Consider the following 8,385-nt stretch of genomic DNA (forward strand, 5'->3'; position numbering starts at 1 on the left):
CTTAAAAACTGCTATACGAAGACGTAATTTTTATTTTTAAAAAAGGGAGGGAGTGAGTCATTCATTCATTTATTTCAGTGATCAGAGCCCCCCAATAATTTTGACAAGTCGGCGCCCCTGGTTGCCAGTGATAAGCCAACTTGCGTGGAGAAACACCTGTGGCTGATGCCTCTTGACACGACCTGACTCAGGCCCCAGACGTCTGCAGTCTACTATATTTAGTAATTTTACTTTTTTAGTAATTTTAGTTTCATAACCATTTATGCGAAGCTACTAAATGTTCGAATTTGGTCGGGATAGTTTACCATATTTACTCCCTCTTTTGACTTTTTTTCGAACTGCATGCAGTCTTGAGAAAATGTCCTCTTTTTGTGGTTGATTCACATTCAGACATGTTCTTCGTTATAAGGGTAATTCCATAGCGTTGGTGGCCACATTCAGGGTACGAATTCCCATGGCAGAAGGGGGATCTCGCACCTTCCCACCAACGATCTTTTCTATTAAAAGTTTTCCCCCCATTAAAATTAATTTTCCGAGGGTAAGAGTTTGTGTTATAACAACAAAGATAAGCAGTTATTTTGGACATACTTTACTAAGAATAACATCATAAACACATACAAAGAAGGAATAACAAAGAATGATGTCAGCCTGTGTGGGAATTTGCATACAACTCTTATTCTCTCTCTCTCTCTCTCTCTCTCTCTAGGGTTGGTAACAGCATGGTGTAAAAACGTTCTTCTACAGTCATAGATAAGATTTTAAAACTATATCAAATTGGAGTATTAAGAAATGGAGCCGTAGCTGCGAAGGTGGTTGTCATTGTCACCCTAGGTACAGCGCCTAGAATAACGTAGTGTGGAAAACGGCATGCTTCTGCGCTCTCTGGATGGTTCCACTCGAAAATGATCCGCTAGAGGCGCTGGTGTTGACCCCGGTGCTTGGTGTTCGACTGCTTATAATGGAAGTAAATGGAGTTTTCGCTGCAACGTCTGATTCTTTTACATGAAGCATTTCTATGAATGTTTGGTACAGTGATCGCGAAGGTATTAACGAACATTCTAGACAGTCGACCACGTCCTGTTATCGTCATACTTTCGTTAATAATACGGGAGAAAAAATACGCGTGGAATGCTCTTGGCAACTAAATGTTTGTGTATGAATTAGGTTCGTTATTATTATCATCATCGTTTCTTTTAAAGATATACACACTGAAGCATTTGTATTTTTGATATTTACTTTCTCTTTTCTTCCGCTTTAAACTAATCGCGGCGATGATGATAATGATGATTGCATGAAACGACAAGGGGAACACCACAAAACTTTCTTAGTGCCATCGACATGAGTGTAAGGCAACTTTCAAACCAATGGGACAAGCGACACGGGATGTTCACACTGTCACACTAGTGACACACACTTCCAGACTGTAAAATAGCATTCATTGCACATGAGGGTCCAAACAGCAAACGACACGTTCATATGGCGTATTCGCGTGCTACTTGTTACTTCGGTCGGAAAGCTCCTTAAAGGAAGGGTGCTGAGACCGAAGCGACACGCTACAAGGGGAGTTCCCAACTAAGTGACAAGCGACATGGTGCCTTCAGTCTATTAGCAAGCGTTGCTTGCGAACAACAGATAGGCGACTTGATAAACCGCACATTACAGCTACAGATCTAGGCGACACGATAAGCAACACGTGTCGCTTTGTCGTTCTGCTTCCCTCAAACTGGGCCATTTCCTCAATAGCTTGCAACATGCCGTGGTTTGTTGTTCGCGCATGCGCGATGCAATGAGTGTCTTGCTTTAGTGAGATTGCGCACCAAAGCGACAAGCGGCACGCGACACTTATCGCTTGAGGATTTCACCAACCGAACGCTGGCCTGTGCTTCCCGTCATGCCGCTACGATGTGAAATGTTGCTCTTGATTGGCTCGTTTCCAAGCAACATGTGTCGCTTCGGTGTGAAAGTTGCCTTGGACCGAAGGACCCGTGTCGCTTTGGTGTGAAATCCTCGTATCGTTTGTCGCGTGTCGCTTTGGTGTAAAATCTCCTTGAGGAAACGGTGCAGTCAGATCTTGTGTCCCTACGGTTCGAAAGGCTGCATTGATTTCCGACTGCTCGCTTTCAAGCGACATTTGTGGTTTGTCGCCTTGGTATGAAATATCTCTCAGGATACTATTTATATTCTAATAACATAGAAAAAAAACTCTAATACACAGTCCAGGACCTGACGTCCGGAATCACATTGCGATGTTTCTTCTTGTGTTACGCATGCTATTTATTTATTAATTTTATTTTACTTTTCTTTCCAAATTAATGCCATTTCGTGACTGCAAATCACTCCACAAATATAACTGTTTCCATCAATTCACTTACCGCCTTTCTAGAGAAACAAATCTACACAATATATTCCAAAAACTAACTAAGCCGCATTACTTTCATAACAAAATTAACACCTGGGTCGATCGCACTGCCATCTACTTGTCATCGTCTCGGGGAACCAGTTTCTTGGGTCGTTTTCCACACTACGTTATTCAAGGCGCTGTACCCTAGGCCCCTGGAACATAGAAATTAGACCGACCTGTCATTTCTCCTCCATTTCTCACCTCCTTTCTTCGGGAATAAAACATAGCCCTTACATGTTAATTTAATAGGAAACTAACGTCTTCTTAATTTGCAATCGATTTTGCAGATGTGAACAATAACACACACTGCTTCAATGAAGATGGTGTGGGATGCAGGACCGACTGTCCTTTTATTAGCCACATATCTTGAGTGCTAAGTTTTCTACAATAAATTTCTACAATGCCTAAGTATGCCAGCTACATCTAGGTAAGGAAAAGGGGGGGGGGTGCAAATTCGGTGCAGGGGGTGCGAAAATCATTCTCGTCCTGGGCGCTGAAATCTCTAGCTACAACCCTGATAAGGAAGTATTTCCTTTCGAGAGACCATTAATAGATTTACACCATTATAGAAACATAACACAATAAAGTATGAAAATGTTTAATAAAAAGCAATAGTTAAATAATATCTAACACTTATTAAAAATATTTCACCTCTCTTCTAATTTCTTGACATTTTGAACCAGTCGTTAAGGAAGTTATTTGCTAGTTTATAAATGTAGCAAATTAATTTGTTTGTATATGTTTATAAACATAAATATATATATAAATAAATTAATTAATTATTTAATAATGACTAATTTTATATACAAAATATAACGCTTACAAGAGGGATGTAGGTTGTGTTGATACAAACTTTATGCTGCTATACTTACGTTAAAAATACATTTCTTCTTTGACAATTTTGAAAGTATGTACTCAGGTTATAGTGCTTCCATCTACAGGCGACAAAGGGAAATAATTAGGTCGGAGGTAAGGTAGGATGACTTTTTGACTCATTTAAAAGTAGAAATAGCCTAGGTATCATTCATTTATAAACACGTGAGGTTTCTGATTTCTGATTCGGTGTCTGTAGTCGATTATTACTCCAAGATGGCTGCATACAGGTGGTTCCCATACAAAGGCTGAATTAGGGGTTACCCTCTGTTCCCTCTTCTGTTGAATATGTCATTAACAAAGGGTCTCCCCAGCTAAAAGTTTGTAGACTAATTTCACGACATTATGGAGACTAGGCCTGTACTACAGACCAGAGGGTATATCCTGGTACAGTTCCCGCCAAGAAATTGTCTGTCACCATGTTGATGAACGAGTTCTTCGAAAAGGCAAACACTTATCAATTTTCTATTCAAACCCTTATTGGTGTAACAATAATGGAATGAATGAATTGAATTGTTGTTTAAAGTCCACTAATCGTGACTGGACCTACAGTTAGAGTGGTATCTGAACCACTGTGCAATGTCACTCCACCGGGAATCGAACCAGGGACCCCTTGATTATATGGTGACGACGTTACCACTCACAATCGGGAAGGCCCAAACACAATCAAATGCAAATTAATCTTAGAGAATGTAAAGTGATAATATGTACGAGAAAAACAATTTGTTTTATAGTATTTTATTATAATTTCAAGAGGTGCTTCTATGTTCTAATTATGAATTAGGATAAGGATCTAGAAATAATTATTGATTCCGCACTATTACTTGATGAACACATAAAATAAAGTTGTAAAGTTAAAAGTTACCGTACTTGACATTTTTTTAATTGGGCTTCCTTCAAGAGATTGGAGGCTTCCCCGATGGCGCAGTGGTAACGTCGTCGCCTTGTAATCAAGGGGTCCTGGGTTTGATACCCGGTGGAGGCACATGGTGCTTCGGATCCTACTTTAAACTGTAGGTCCAGTCCCGATGAGCCTTTCTGTGCATAAAGTGGACTTAAAACAACAATTCAAGCTCACAATTCAATCAATTCAAGAGATTGGAAACCTTCAGGTTTTTATATGCCTCAGTTGTACGTACGTCCGTTGTTAGAATATAGTAGTGCATTATGGAGCTTAGCAGCTAAATGCCATACAGCAAAAATATATTCAGTTCAGAAATTACTTATGACGTTTTCTTGTATGAAAACTCAAAATTGTTAAGTAACATTTAGATATGAAGAGTGGCTGCCATCAAATTATTAGGCGTATCCAGAAAGTAAATTTCCCTGAGGTCGTGCACAAAAAGGAAACATTATTTCACTCAATGATTTATTGCCACAGATACAGCACTTGTCCAGTTACTTGTCAACATAATTCACGCCGGAATTCAGACACTTGTCATAGCGTGGGACCAACTTCTGTATACCTGCGTCGTAGAAGTCCTCCACCTGGGCGTCGAACCACTGTGTGACAGCCGGCTGAACCTCTTCCTTGCTGTGAAAATGTTGACCGGACAAGAACCTTTTCAGGTGCAAGATCAGGTGGTAATCACTGGGAGCGAGCGAGATCCGGGCTGTACGATGGATGATAGAACACCTCCCAACCGAACCTGTCCAGAAGGACTGCATTGCGCCTAGCCATATGCGGCTTCGCATTGTCGTGCAGCAAGATCACCCCGGCACTGAACTTACCTCATCGCTTATTTTGAATGGCTCGGTGCAATGTCGCTAGTGTTTCACAGTAACGGTTAGCGTTCACAGTCTCACCTCTGGGCATAAATTCGATGAGCAGAATTCCTTGTCTGTCCCAGAACACCATGCACATCACTGCACTCGTCGTCGTGCACATTTTGCCGACCTTCAGTAAATGTCCTGCACCAAGGACGCACCATCTGCTTGCTCATAACGTCTGGCCCATACACCTGGCACAGCTGACGATGAATTTCGATCGGCTGTATGTTTTGTGCGTTCAAGAACTTGATCACCGAACGAACCTTGCACGCGGCGGGAGATGGAATGAGAGCCGCCATGTTTCATCGCTGCCGCGACGCTACTGAGGACTTTCGGGAGGCGTCATCTAGGACATTCACTAGCCAGGGCATGGGCCTCTCACCCGTGCGCAAAACAGGTTTCAATACGCATGGCCTGCCACCTGTGGGCGAGTGCGAAACTTACTTTCTGGATGCGCCTAATACAAACAGTGTAGGAGTAACAAAATTAGTGTATATGCTCTACTCGAAGATCGACAGTGACACTTTGTAGAGCAATTGCTTAAAAGGTTCCCAAATATAGCACTAGACACAATTCCCTTCAATAAATATTAACAACGATGGCGAAGGTGGAAGGGGGCGGGGGAGTTACTCTTCACATTTGTTGTAATTTTTGTCCCCCCCATTTTGGCCTTGTCTACCAGGAGAAGGCAAACATGCCTTGCACTCCCCCCCCCCCCCAGTTTTGTCACCCAATTGTGATGAGCTAATAAAAACTTTTCTGGAAAATTTAAAGGGTCGTGAAATAATTCTAGAAATTGCACGTGGTTGTGTTCAACATGGAGTAAAAATAAACAATTATTACTATTAGAGGTATGGGATAAGATCTTGTTGAAAACTATAATTGTACGTATCTACATGTACGAGGGTCGTATCGAAAGTAATGCAAAAGTGGCTATAACCTCTTTAATAACTGATGTAGATCGTTCAAATTGCACATGTAGTTGGAGTGACTCTTCCTCTATACAAACCAGCTACTCAACATAGTCTCCATTTAAAGCGATGCATTTGCGCCATCGTCGATAGCTAATGCCGAATCTGTCCGAAGGTAAGGGTATTCCTCCCTATAGGGTTAACCTGTGGCCTTACTACTATGCCGGCCCCGTGGCGGAGTGGTTAGCACATCGCACTGCGACGCCAGGGGTCCCGGGTTCGAATCCTGGCTTGGGCATGGACGTTTGTGATGTCTATTCATCAATTTCATCATATCATCACTCATCCCGATCTTCGCAAATTTGCCAAAAGTGACACAAAAAGCGAAGTAAAATAAATCAAATCAAATAAACCAGCCTTACTACAACCGGATAAAGAAGGCCGAAAATCTGATCGCTTTTTATACAGAAACGTTGTTGACAAAATACTAAGGTAACTTGATCGATATTCGCATGTATCCATGGATTTGCATAATTACATTATGCAATTTAGACTTTTGCAATATCTGCATAGATTAATTAAAATTGAAAATTACATACCTTTTTATAAATATTTTTCTAACGCCGAAAGATGTTACAAAATAATTAATTTTGATATCTAAAACTATTGCAGATTCAATCCAGAATGTTCGAATTTCGTGCATGGCACAGATTGATGCATGCGCAGATGCTGCAGTGCTGTTTTACAAATGTAAGCATGACCAGATTCGACTGGGGCGACACAAACTTTTAACAATATACGTATAAGGTTTGAGGAGCCATTGTGTTATTTCATAATTATACAGCGTGTTCCGTTCAAACCTCCCACATTTCAATTCATCCTTGCTAAAAGGCTATGAAACATAATGGAATGCGAGTGGTTACTAGACGAAAGAGAAACTCAAAGAAATTTATTGCATGACCTCGAAGTTCACTGTTCTCTCACTACGCAGCGCCACAATCGCATAAACCACAATGGTGACTCGGCAGCAGCACGCTCAATCTGTATTCTGGTATGCAGAGAGCAAATCAATCATTACAGTGCAAAGAAATTACCTGAGAGAATATGGAGGTGAAGCACCTGATGGGAAAACCATTAAGGCATGGTGTGCGAAGTTTTTGGCGACTGGAAGTGTTAATAAACCATCCGGAGTTTCTCAGATTAGATATTATTCGTGCCACAAACGGTGCACACATAGAGGTGTATTAGAGTTCAGTGTAAAGGTGTATGGGTGTATTTGTGTTTAGTGCTTCATGCAAAAAAATTCTTTTGAGTTTCTCTTTCGTCTAGTAAAGTCTAAGTGTTTGCTTCGTTAACGTCGAAGAACAAAGAAAACGGCCGCCACAAACGTGGGTGGGGATAAATAGCGGACGATTTGATTTCGTCCAATGACACTCAACCTTCAGCCAATGGGCGCAGCTGTCATTGTCCTCGTCTACTCCACGTGGAGTCCTTGAGCCAATGGGCGCAGCTGTCATTGTGCTCGGCTACTCCACGTGGAGTCTCAGTCACATTGTTGGAGCTGGTGGGCGCGCTCCGTCGACTTCAAAGCCAGACGGTCGTTAACGTAGCTAGCGCAAATAATGGATTGAAATGTGGGAGGTTTGAACGGAACACCCTGCATATTGAATTTTGTCATTTTGTATCACCTATTTTGGCATAGTGATGTACCGGGTTGTCTCATCGCGTTCACCACTTAAATAAATATATTATTATTATTATTATTATTATATCTGCTATTGAGTTTAATGTCAACGTCCTGAACCCCTCCTCCCTAATTCTGGCAACGACCCCCATGCTGGTAACGCTACAGCCGCTCTCATATTCAAGGAGCATATCGTGTGAACACGGCTTCAACTTAATTGCATGGTGCAAAACGCCAGTGACGTTTTCTCAACACATCCAAAGTTACACACCTTCAATTCTATCCACGCAGACTTCAAAGAGCATTGCGTGTCCTTGATCTAGTAATTAGTTCTCCCAGAACTATAATTTCCATTGCCTCTGCTTAGGAAAATTGTTGTCAACAGCGTTTCCTGTGAGTTCCTTGATTGGAAAATAAGGAAAAAATTGAAGGATTCGTCGCTAACCGCAAGGAGGCAGGCGGCTTCCATTGTAACACGGTTGCGGTGAGTTCTGGAGGAGATACCAGGCACGCAAGCTCCATTAGCATGAGAGTGCAAAGTGCTCGGATGGCTGTCGGCGGATTTGAGAAATTTTGTAAGGATAAAAATCATTACATCGTTTTCCTGGTGTCTTTTTTTCTTCAGTAGCTTCTTCTTTGGCTGTGCAGAGTAGCAGCCATTGGTATTTCCTTTCATTTGGTGTAGCTGCTGTTATGGGGCATTTGTCTTGCAACGGGACCTGCTAGATGCTGCACTGTTGCCAACT

Source organism: Lepisma saccharinum, chromosome 24 (genome assembly GCF_977018435.1).
Source record: "Lepisma saccharinum chromosome 24, izLepSacc3.1, whole genome shotgun sequence".
Taxonomy (NCBI): domain Eukaryota; kingdom Metazoa; phylum Arthropoda; class Insecta; order Zygentoma; family Lepismatidae; genus Lepisma; species Lepisma saccharinum.